This window comes from Pseudonaja textilis, chromosome 2, assembly GCF_049901715.1.
Source record: "Pseudonaja textilis isolate UNSWEBS1 chromosome 2, rPseTex1.2, whole genome shotgun sequence".
Lineage (NCBI taxonomy): Eukaryota > Metazoa > Chordata > Lepidosauria > Squamata > Elapidae > Pseudonaja > Pseudonaja textilis.
Genome location: NC_141991.1, coordinates 86,601,706 through 86,614,256, shown reverse-complemented (window position 1 = coordinate 86,614,256; position 12,551 = coordinate 86,601,706).

Genomic DNA, 12,551 nt, shown 5'->3' with positions numbered 1-12,551 from the left:
TTATTATACACTGCAAGCTCAAATGTAAGTTCCCCATTGTGATTCAATGTGTTGCATGAATTTAGCCATTAGAATCACGTTTTTTTAAAAAATAAAACTATTTCCATCTAATGTGTATCACATTCAGTATATAACATCTAATTTTTCTTCATCTGTCTTCAACAATATGGTGGGAAGTTCTTAAGACGTTGCTTGAAACAATGTGAAAAACAATCCAGAAGGCAAGGGATAGGGAAAACAAGTATGAGATAACCTCCTGCATCTAACGCTCTTGGAAACTTCATCTGCAGAACTTTTTATACTGTCTCTTTCCAATTCGCTGGCTTTAAAAAAGGGGAGGAAATTAACTCCAACACAACCTGGAGGCCTTGTTTCTCTATATTTCAGGAAAATGAAATGTTTGGGACATGGGAGATCTTCATCCTGTCTACAACTTCAGTCCTGTGATGTTAAACCCCCATGGAGCCTTCTGTGGCATCCCTAGGCATTTCTGTGTAGACACTTCTCTTTTGCTAGCTGAAATCTTTCAAGACATTGACTCAAAATATTTATAAAGCCATCCATCTTATGATTCACTACCCTGGGCCTCTCACAAAACAATAAGAAAAAAAATTTAAAGAAAGACCTTCAACCACAATAAAAACTTCTGCCACTTTTTAACCTTTTTGTTTTAAGTACTGTTTGAAAGCTAGAATGGCTGCAGAGAGAAACAGTGAAACAAGCAGGTCCATTATAGTAACTATACAGATATCTCCTGTTTCTCCCATCAACAAACTATCAGCTGTCAGTATATTAGAGGACGGCGACACACACACACATGCACACACAAATTAGTGGTGAGATTATTTTTTTTTTTACTACTGGTTCTGTGGGTGTGGCTTGGTGGGCATGGCAGGGAAGGATACTGTAAAATCTCCAGTCAAAGGTGGTATTTGCCGGTTCTCCAAACTACTCAAAATTTCTGCTACCGGTTCTCCAGAACTGGTCAGAACCTACTGAATACCACCTCTGACACAAATATATGGAATCTTATAGTTTGCTGCAGCTGGTTTTCTGTTCTAATTATGTCTTTTTAAATATCTGTAATAAAACTAGCTTATCAAGAACTGTGGCTTGTCAAATTTCTATGGTCTATTTCGCAGATATTAAAAGTCACTTCCCTTCATAACTTTGGACTTTTTTCAATGTTAATCAGATTAGTCAGATTAATTCTGAGCTGTAGCAGTAATTAGCAATTGATAGCATTTATGGAGAACTGTCACCCTTCAAATGTTTCTGAAGTATAACTTTCAGAAGCAGATGTGGGGACTGTAGCTGAGCTACAGATGTAACAGAAATGGTGGTAATTATAAGTAGACTTCGCTGTCTGTTGTTGACTCTTCTTCAAGTAAATTAAGCATCATTTCCTCATCCCCTGACAGCACTGGATCTTAATATCCATGTCAAACAGCAGCCCTTTTTAGAAGAGCCTTGAAGAACATTAAGGATGCCTTCTATAGTCTGGTATTTTGCTAAATAAGAAATCTTTAGGCTGATGCATCTTCTTTATTTGTTAGTTCTAATCTGTCATTCATCAGGGATCATTCAAACAACTATTTCCAGCTGATATATGATCTACATCTATAGTTATAACGTGTTTCCTCGAAAATAGATAAATAATAAGCCCTAGTCTGATTTACACGACTGTGCCTAATATAAGCCCTACTCCAAAAATAAGCCCAAGTAAAGGGGGTGAGTGTGGCCAGTATAGGCGGGGACAAGTGCACATGGACCATGGTGTCTGGCAGCAGCCACAGCCTATGCGGAAGCAGAGACATGGAGGGGGAGGCAGGCAATCTGGACATGGTGTGTGGGCCACAGGAAAGCCAAGCAGCAGTGGGCCAGAGCAGCAGCTGGCCATGGGAGGCTCATCTTTGTGTGGAGACACTTGCAACAGATAGAAGCAGAGGCGCGGCAGAGGCAGGCAAATGGACGTGCCTGGGGATCACAGGAAAGTTGAATGACAGTGAGCCAGAGTGGTGCGCAGCTGCAGGAGGGTCGTCTTTGAGTCTTTTGGTTTGCCTACAGCCCATGCATCACATCAGAATTGCCTGCCTTCCACTCCGCATGTCAGGATTGCCTTCCACTCCATGCCTTCTGCTCTGCGCAGCCCCAGAGTCTGCCAATGAAGGGATCGGCAGGCTGCAGCTGCTGCCAAATTCCATCAGTTCCTATGTGCTTATGGGCTGTTATGTGTACACTGGGGGCAAGGCACCCCTCCAGGCTGATCATTCTCAAATCATCTTTCCCTGAAAATAAGCCCTAAGGTCTTATTTTCAGGGAAACATGGTAGTAATAACTAACCACATTTATTTTGGCAATATAGCTTGTTTTTACTACTAGGGCTAAACACTATAAGGCACAGAAATCATTTTGAAAGGAGATAATCATTCTTCCAAGATGAAAGGAATTAACATTATTTGAATTTATTCATAACCACCTCTTGACCCTTCATATACAGGTGGTCCTCAATGTACAACCATTTTAGAGACCATTTCAAGTTACAATGGCACTGAAAAAAGTGACAAGACCATTTTTGCAGCATCTCCATGGTCATATCAAAATTTAAACACTTGGCAACTGGCATGTATTTATGACAGTTGTAGTATCCCAGACCATGTGATCCCCTTTTGCCACCTTTTGACAAGAAAAGTTAATGGGGGAAGTCACATATACTTAACAATCTGGTTACTAACTTAAAACAGCAGGGATTCACTTGACAACTGTGGCAAGAAATGTCATAAAATGGGGCAAAACTCACTTAACAACTGTCTTCCTTAGCAGTGGAATTTTTGGGCTCAGTTATGGTCATAAGTCGAGAAGTACCTGTAGTTGGATTTCTGACAGCAGGCTACAAAGGGTCAGAAGGATATAAAGCTTCCAGGTGAAGGGATGAAGTTAATTTGGGGTTGTTATATCTTCACCTTAACTGACAATCCTTCCTCTGCTTCAGCCTCTGTAATATATATGAGCTGGAAAGCTACAGGACAGCTCTGATATCTGGTACGAAGTAAGGAAGTGAGGTAAGCCAAGGCTGTGCAAAGCCACGTATTTGGGTATGATGACTTCACTAAGAACCCATATGCAAAGCCATTTTTGAGGGAGAGGAAAGTTTAACTCCAAAGAAAAAATATTTTCTGGTTGAGTCTTTTACTATTTAGATTCCTTCGATAGTCCTCAACTGGGGACTCTGTTTTTTATGTGCAAATTCGTAGTTGGAAACTTGAGGTGGAAGCCAGAAACCTCCTAGTTTATACTTGGACTTCAGGATAAAAAATGTCTTTGAATAATGCCAAGGATATAGGTCAGTGTGGTTTGTCTAATATTTATGGAAAACTTTACACTCATTTTCAGAAATTGAGAAAATCTACCTGGAGATTTTTTTTAATTATAAAAATTTTATTTGGGTTTTCACAAAACATAATACAGGTAAAATTTCTTTTTTTGAGAATAGCATGGTCCTGGGCTATCACTTCTCCATACAGACACAAATTCAATTTCATATTCATCTTTGTGTTCTATTCCATATCTTATTATTATTTTAATATTTTCTCAATAATTTTTCCCGTCCCTTAATTTTTCTCAATCTTACTTTTAATTATCTCATTCCTTTCTAAATTCAATTATATATATCTTTTTCTAAGTTTCAATATCTTTCTAGTCATTATATTTATACTTTTGTCTGTCCTGTTTCAATTTCGTATTTTCTTCTCTCATAAAACAAAATTTTCCCTGTAGTTACTAATTGGAGTATGACACCTTTGTATCTTTTAATTTTTATCCATTCAACTCTTATTTAAACTTCAGTTTATGCCTTTACAATTATAACATTCAATATAACACATAACTTCCAGTCAAATTCTGCTTGGTACATTCTTAAAATACGCACTAAGTTCTTAAAGAGAAAATATATATATAACAATAATAAATAAAATACTTATTCTATTCCAATTCAGCTCTATCATTAATGTTAGTTATAATCTTTGACATCTTTAATGTTTCTTTTCAATAGGGTATCATACTTCTAGGAACACTTATAATATTTCCATAATTTTTTCATGTTTCTTTCATATTCCTCTTCACTTAAATTTTTAAACACATTTATAATAATTAAAATGTTCCTCTCCTTTTCTAATTTCATTCTCTCATTCTCTTTATTTCATTTATTTATTAAACATTCCATTACATTACAATGAGTATTTTATCATTTTAATCACACTTGTTTCATATTTTCAAAGTTCATTTCTATTTCTAATATAACAATTCTATCTTATGTACCCTTGCAGAATCCCCCTTTCAATTAAGTTTTCACCCATTATCTCTGTGTCTTCTAAATAGGCTTATACCCTTAATCCTTGTACGTTTTCTGTTTCTCTATGCCCTGTTTTGTCCTTTATAATTTCTTTTCCTTTCCCTCTTCCCCCTCTTCTTCTCCCTTCCCTTTTTGACCCCTTCTCTCTCTAATTCTGATTCTCTCTTCTGTAATCCTCTCTTCTGTTTCTTCCTAATGTTGTAATTACTTTTCAAATTATTCTTTTTTGGGGTTGTTTTTTCAAATCTTACATTTTTCACATTCTTTCCCCCCTTTCCTTTCTTTTCCCCACATAGAAATACTTGGTCATTGAAGGTGGCTTCTTCTTTGTCCTGCCCTTCTTGTTCTACAGGCATTTCTTGTTGTTTCTCATAGTTCAGGATCTCCATTTCTAAAAATTGAAATACAAAGCCAAAAGAACCTCTTCCTTCTTGTGCATCTTCTTTCTGTTTTTTAAGTTCCATTCTCAGTTCTTTCAAGAGTGATACCATTTTAAAAACTTTTAAACAACCACCTGATTAATTTTAGTCTTTTAGATCCAATAGCCAAAAATCCAAAAATCATCAAATAATCCAAATAATCCAAAGCTGTTTCTTCTTGCTTCTTTTTTCCACTTTCTTTTCCTGGGGTTCTCTTATCTTGTTACAAAGTTTCAGTTAAAATGTATTTTTTAGGAACCTTGTTAAAGTTTCACAGTTAATTCCTTTCACTTCCAGGTGGTCTCGTCCATTTTTCCAGATCCCACCCTTTTGTTTTTTTCCTTCTTTTAAAAGTTTTTGAGAATCCAGAAATCTTTATTATCCCTTTGACATTTTATTTTCAGCTTAAATACCTGTTAATATCAAAGTGGATTTTTGCTGGTTTCTTGTTTAAATTTCTTAAATGTCAATATAGGGAAGAAAAGAAAAAAACTCAAGTCCCTTCCCTTCCCTCTCTCATTCGCCACTTCAAAGTCTTCTTTGGGAACAATGTTGTTCTTTATAGTTCAAATTCCAGGGTACCTTATATTGTTGCTTTTTCAGTTCAACCCAGTCAGCCAAAACTTTCTCTTCTTATCTTCCTCCTGCACATTCTTTTCCGGTCAAGTTCTTCTTTGAGGTGGCGATTTCTGACCATCGGTGCAGCTGCCTTCGGGAAAGGGAGTAATGGCCAGCTGGGGAGGAGAGATGCAACTCTCCTTGACCCTGCTGACAGTCTCCCCCCTCTTCACCACCTCTACGGGGTGGCTTAGCCCCAAAACCAGCTGGCTCGGGGTGCTCCAGCGGCGAGCCCAGATCAAAATCACGCACGATAGCAGATTTCAGTCTGTCGCCGAAGAAGCTCAAACCAGACCCTACCTGGAGATTTTATACCACAAATTTTGTAGTATATTGGCAATAGGCATGCAATAAGGAACCTTGAGCAAAAACTTGAATGTAACTGTAACATTTATCTAGTTGATACTACTAGGGATAAGATAAACTTCCATTAATCCCATCTATACACAGTATCCAAAATGCATTAGTATTTGAGATCCAGAGGTTAACAATACATCATTATACAATGTCAGTTTGGTTTTCTCTAAGGCTAACTGTAAACCAAAAAGATTATGTGTACAAATTATCATGACAGACCTTCTACCATAGGTTAATTATTCAAACAGTTCGTGCAAGTATTTGCTCTCTTTGGACACCAGCCAAAGTTCAGCACCCTGTCAGGGCCTAATGCTGAACATTTGCCCTCATCTATTTTGGGATTGTTGAGCTAGGTTTGTTTGAAAATAGATCTTGGTCTCTCTTCCCTACTTATATAGCTGGAGGTCATGTGATAGTGACTGAGATCGAGTTAATGAGATAATCCTGGCTTCTGTATCAAATAGGGTTAATAGCTCTCAGGAAATCTGAACCTAGAGAGGGATTGCAGAATAGTAGGATCTATGATGCTAAGAATATTACAGATTTTGTGGGTGAGCAATTGTAGCAATGTGGTATTCACCCTTTGGTGTACACTTTTGAAAAGTTGTGGCTTCAAAATGGGAAATTTATCCCATTTCCCAATGATTGCCTTTATATTCAGTTCATTTTAACACAATGTGTTTATATATACCATGCATTGCTTCTCTATGGACATTAGAAACCAGGCAGTATTGACATATTCAATATCCTGGAAATTAGGCCTCTAAAATGCTGGACCTCAGGTCATATTTAAATTCCACAGCAAAATGAAAAGTATCTCTTCCAGTTTTGATTTTGTTAACAATGTATATCAAATATATTTTTCAAGCCATCACTAAGTCATCAAACCAGGGGCTGAATGAAGATGAAGCCAGAGGCTTCTGCCCCATTTGACTATATTTGTAAAGAAATGTCATTTCCACTCAGAACTCAAGAAATACATGCTTTTTAAAAGGACACTGTCAGTAAAATAAATGGACAAATTTTCCTGGTATGTGCTGTGAAAGAACACAGCATCCAAACTCTTGCGAAAGAATTCAGAAAACATCTAAATTCTGTCCTATCAGTAGCTCTTAGTCATTCTGCTAGAGGAAATTGCTCCTGCAGGGCCACTACTTCAGTACATCATGTACATTGGCAATTCTGCATTCTTTACCTCTTTCAAGCCATAAGAATATTCAAAACTTTCTCTTAAAAAAGGGGGGTTGTGACTTAACCCAGCTGGAAGCAAAAGCATTTCGCTCACTTCTACTCAGCACATTGCAATGCTCCCTATGAGCTCACTGCATGCAACTTGCTTAATAGCTGAGATAGCAGAGTAGAGGAATTTACTTTCAATCAGCAGTACTCATTTAATTAAGCCTACATACCTTCTGGACAAGGAGATAGCAAAATTGGCTTGGAAAGGAAGTGGAGGAACCTGCAATTTCCCAAATGTCCTACCAATTTACCAAAGAAAACAGGTTTATAGTGTGAAGAAATGCAACCTTTTCCTTTGGTTATCTGTTGTTTTTCCAAACCCAGTCCTTTCTCTGTGAGATTCTTATGAAGGTATATACATTGTACACTCATATTACTAGCAATCATGCAAGTTCTTAATTGAGTTTCTATGGATATTTTCATCTCTCTCTCTCTGTCTCTCTCTCTGTCTCTCTCTCATGGAAAAGATCCAGTTCTTGCTGACATCAGTTTGCATAGTCTTTATGTTTTCTTACTAGTGTTTATATCTTCCCTTTTTCCTCCTCAAAATCCTAGAACAGGGCTGTCAAACTCATGGCCCCTGAGCTAGATGCATCACATGCTGGCCACAACCACACCTGGCTTAGCAAAGAGGGGGAAACCGTGATACATAACGTGACGACAATGTGACATTGCGAGTTTGACACACACTCCTTGTCCTAGAACATAGAAATGTTAGGGTTGCAAAGGATCTTGGAGCAGTGGTGGGATTCAAATTTTTTTACTACCGGTTCTGTGAGCGTGGCTTGGTGGGCATGGTAGGGGAAGGATACTATAAAACCTCCAGTCGGCGGTAGTATTTGCCGGCAGTCTGAGAACTAGTTAACCTTTCCAAGATGTGAGATTACAGATAGTCCTTAGCTTATGACCGTTTGTTTAACAATGTTCAGAGTTACAACGGTGTGAAAAAAGTCACATGACCTATCCTCAAAGTTATGATCAATGCCCCACCCCCAGGGTCATGTGATTGCAATTTGGGAGTTTGGCAAGTGGCTCACATTTCCAATGTTTGTGGCATCCTGCGGTCAGATGATTGTAATTTGTAACCTTCTCAGCTGGTTTCCAGTGAGCAAAATGAATGGAGGAAGCCAGATTTTCTTAACAAGTCGGGTAAAAATGGTCACAAAAATCACATGATGACTTCTTTAATGACAACATTACTTAACAATCAAAATTCCAGTCCCAATGATGGTTATAGGTTGAGGACTATCTGTGGGGGGAGTGCGTTGCCATAAGAGCAATTTTCTAAAAAATGTTTGTGTTTTATACATGTCTTATATTATTGCATTTATTTTTTAATAGAAAAATGATCTTTCACAGGACAGAAAAGTACATTTTTTACAAAAAAACAACTAGATATAACTTGAAAATGTGGCCCTACAATCTCTATGCCTGTGGCTGACCATAGCTAAAATGTATTTTTAACTTTTAGAGTTATTTGGTTTGGTTTATAAACTCTGTAAATGTATTCTAATCTAATGTTTGATAAACATTTGTAATCTTTAGTGCCCTTGTCACAAGCTGTAATCCAGAATGTGTAAATCCACTAATAAACATTTCTCAAGAACTTTATGGTTTATATCCTCTATTTTTGGTTACTCCATAAGCTTTCCCCCCAGTCACGTAAAAGAGCAATTTGGTGTGCACAGAAGCCTTTTATAGTGAGGAAACAAATTAGAAATTTAATTCTACTTTCTGGTGCCTTGTTTTCATTTCCCATTTTTTTAAAACAATGAAAACAAATAAATTGTAGGTTCCATTTATAAAACTCCATGTATCATCTAGTTTAATCCTTAGTTATACAATCTCGGCTTTCTGTTATATAGCCTACATATGAATTACTGATTTTGATTACCCATAGCATGAATAAGGCCTACGTGTTTTACACCATTTCTAAAAAAAACAAAGAAACTGATAGTGCTTGAAGATTGTATGAGTAGTCTTTTACAATACACTTGCATAGACCACAAATACTGGCCTCTGTTTGTTTAGCAGGAACATAAAGCAGTTCTTATCTGAATGATATTATTTGCATTTCAGCTGAACGTTTCTTTCTTTCACTGCTCGTTCTTTACGTGACACAATGTTCTTTGTCAGCAATAGGAGGTCTACTTTCATTCACTCTGGAGTACTTCATATGTTTTAGTTACCTAAACAGGAATGAATCCTTTCTAAATAAAAGCTTGTCTCACTGGGATAATGGCCTTTTTTCCCCGTTTCACAAACTTGGCTCCAAGCCTGCTTCTGTGAATCTATCCTGGCTGTCTCTATTTTGGATATGTGTATTTGGATGGGGAAAAAAATCTTCATTCTTGAAAAACAAGAAGGCTTCTTTATCTGTGTAATATAACCGCTACAAGAATAAAGCATTTATAAGTTTTGTATGTCCTTGTAATGCGAGATCAACATTGTAGGTTTTAAACTGAGGGCAGGTGTACTTACGCACCTAAATTAAAATTCCATCCACTTATCTCTGAGTTAGCAAAAAAGAAAACCTCAGTGGGATAAAATCAGTTGTCCCCACTGCCAATCCCTATCATGTTTCTGTTGCATCTGAGCTGTAAGCTGTGTCCTTGCTGAATGGTGCTGTCCTGATTTCGGAGTGGGTCAATCATAATGAGAAAGGAGAAGTAAGAGGGATTTTGTCTTCTCCTCTGATTTTGTGCTGTGCCTTTTCATCACAGATTTTTCCCCCCCTCGAATCAGGGCCCGGCAGCAGGCCTGGGACAGATTTCCTTCTTTAAACCGAATGTCTCTTTTTCCTCCCATGCCACATTTTGGCATGTTAAAATTGCGTAAAGTCAATCCAAGGGCAGAAGGAGCCCCAGAGGCCAAAGACACAGACCCTACCCAGGACTATGTAAGACCTCCAAGGTTAGAAGCTGATCAGAGGGGAAAAAAACCACCCTCCAAATTATGCCTAGTACTGGGCTGGAGACAATATAAGGATAGCATAATGGGGAGTCATGTTAGCATTGATTGCCTGGGGTATCCTTGAGTTACATAAAAGCCATACGGATTTAGACACTTCTACCTTTTAGGGAAGTAAGAGGCTCCTTAGGAAAAAGAATGATATAATAATAAGTAATTGTGCCAAATAAAAAAAAAAGTCTGATTAGCAGAATAAGTCAGGGAAGGCCCTTTCCTGAGTGTCACTATGTCTAGTTCAAAGTTTCCAAATGAGAACGTGAATCTCAGAAGAAAAATTCTTATTTAAATAGGCACCCATAAAAGCAGAAAAAGGAATGGGGAAGATGAAGAATAACCTTCTTAGCCAAACCATGTCAGCTGGACTTTGGGGAGTGATACCACATTTTCTCCTTCTTCGGGTGCTTGTTCTTTCTGGCATGTTTTGAAACTTTTCCATATTCAGAGTTTATGGTATAGATTATATTCCCTTAAATGTGGGATACCCTATTGAAGAAAAACAAATTTCTCCCCATAAGAATGTTCTTACTTGGTCCTCATCCCATTGGGAGATCATGGTAAGACCCACTTCCCACTTTTATTTAACTATGGCATAAGTTGACAGCTGTAGTTTATCTTCTACTGATTATGTTCTTAATTTGTCCTCAGTCTACGTGTGAGAGTTCGGTTTGCGCCGATGATCAGCTGTTGGGTCCACCTACCTGCCCGGGCTCTAGACTGTGCTTTATATCCTGTTTTTCAAGCTCAGCTGATTTGTACGGCACAGCAGATTGTCGTGTGTCAGCTGTTTAACACACAGGTATTGCTGGAGAAGGTCAGTAGCAAATGTTTTGCATGCACGAAGCGTGCACTCACTGAACTGGTTGTTACACTGGTTGACACCCCTGGATGAATAGCATTTCATCTGAGCTATAGAAAAAGATCCAGTAGTAAAATATATTTATGTGGTAGTGAAGTAGAAATGAGCTAAGAGCCCTGGTGGTGTGGTAGCTAGAATGTGGTATTGCCGGCAAACTCTCCCCACAGCCTAGATTTTGAACCTGATGGGCGCAAGGTTGACTCAACCTTCTGAGGGTCAGTAAAATGAGGACTCTTATTATTGGGGGCATTACGCTGACATTTAAACTGCCCAGATAGTGCTATAAAGAACTATGGGGCAGTGTGTAAGTCTAAGTGCCATTGCTATTGCTAAATGAGGAAAGAGTTTCAGGCAGATTCATTATCACCTTGGTAATAGCTAATTTCATGCATCACAATAACTGTAAGTTTCTTTTAATTCTGGTTGTTGTTTTTGGACAAAGAATTCAGAAATGAACCAAAGCCCAGCAAAGTTTGGAAGGCTGCTTTTTGTTTTGTTTTTTTAATCTAATATTGTTTTTTGTAATTCTGCCACTGCTTAAGCAGAGCTAAAACCAAAAAGTAAATCTAAGAGACTATTATAACCATGCGACCTCATTCATATTTCACACTAAGATGTATTTGCAATCATTAAGTTAGTAATGAACTATTGTTTCAAACCATATTTTACTACTCAAAAATCAACCATGTTTTCATGTATAAATCCAAGTTGCATTTCTAACTAATCAAGAAGTAGACAATTCCTTTAGTATAATGTGCAAACCATGTGGACAGATAAAGGACACATAAGTGTTTAGAGAGGTTCAAAGTTTTAGCTCCAAATTCCTTACAGCTCCCTTGCCTCATTCTGTTTGTTCTGCTTGTTTTTTTAATGCCATTTTCTAGACAAATGAAAATGTGTGTATATAAATCTGATTTAGCACATTTCAAGAAGGCTAACATGAAAGAGCAAAATATTACATAGTTACATTTTGCTCACTATCAACTTTCAGGCAGTAGAAAACTTCCTTCCTTCCTTCCTTCCTTCCTTCCTTCCTTCCTTCCTTCCTTCCTTCCCATAAAACAACCCAATCCCTGAAGACTACATTTCCCCCCAACCACAATCTTTTCCACTTCTATTTCCACTTCTATAAGTCTGTTCCACTCTTGATATTACTAAAAATAACAAAATTTTGCTCCACAGTCAAAACCTCTCATCAGCCTGTATCCCTCACTAATTGTCTTGATTTTTCATCATAGACAATCACAAAGCACCTGGAGGCAGAACAAGAAGCTATGGATGGAAATTAATCAAGGAAAGAATCAACCTAGAACTAAGGAGAAATTTTCTGACAGTGAGAACAATTAATCAGTGGAACAGCTTGCCTCCAGAAAGTGTGGCTGCTCCATCACTGGAGGTTTTTAAGAAGAAATTGGACAACTATTTGTCTGAAATAGTATAGGATTTTTGAGCATGGGGTTCAACTAGAAGACCTCCCAAGTCCCTTTCAGCTCTGTTATTCTGTTCTGTTCTATTCATTTATTTGCCACAAATATGAATAATAAATAATACTCTGCTTAAACCGTGTGTTTTTGAAAGAAAAAGAGCTTATTTTGGCTTCCTAATCAAACACATTTCACGCTTACTTCATTTGGTGCAGCCTAAAAGTTCTACAACTGTGATGGCGAACCTATGGCATACACGCGAGCCGCAGGCAAACTTACCTCACTGCGCATGCACGCACCTCCCAACTGATTTTCGG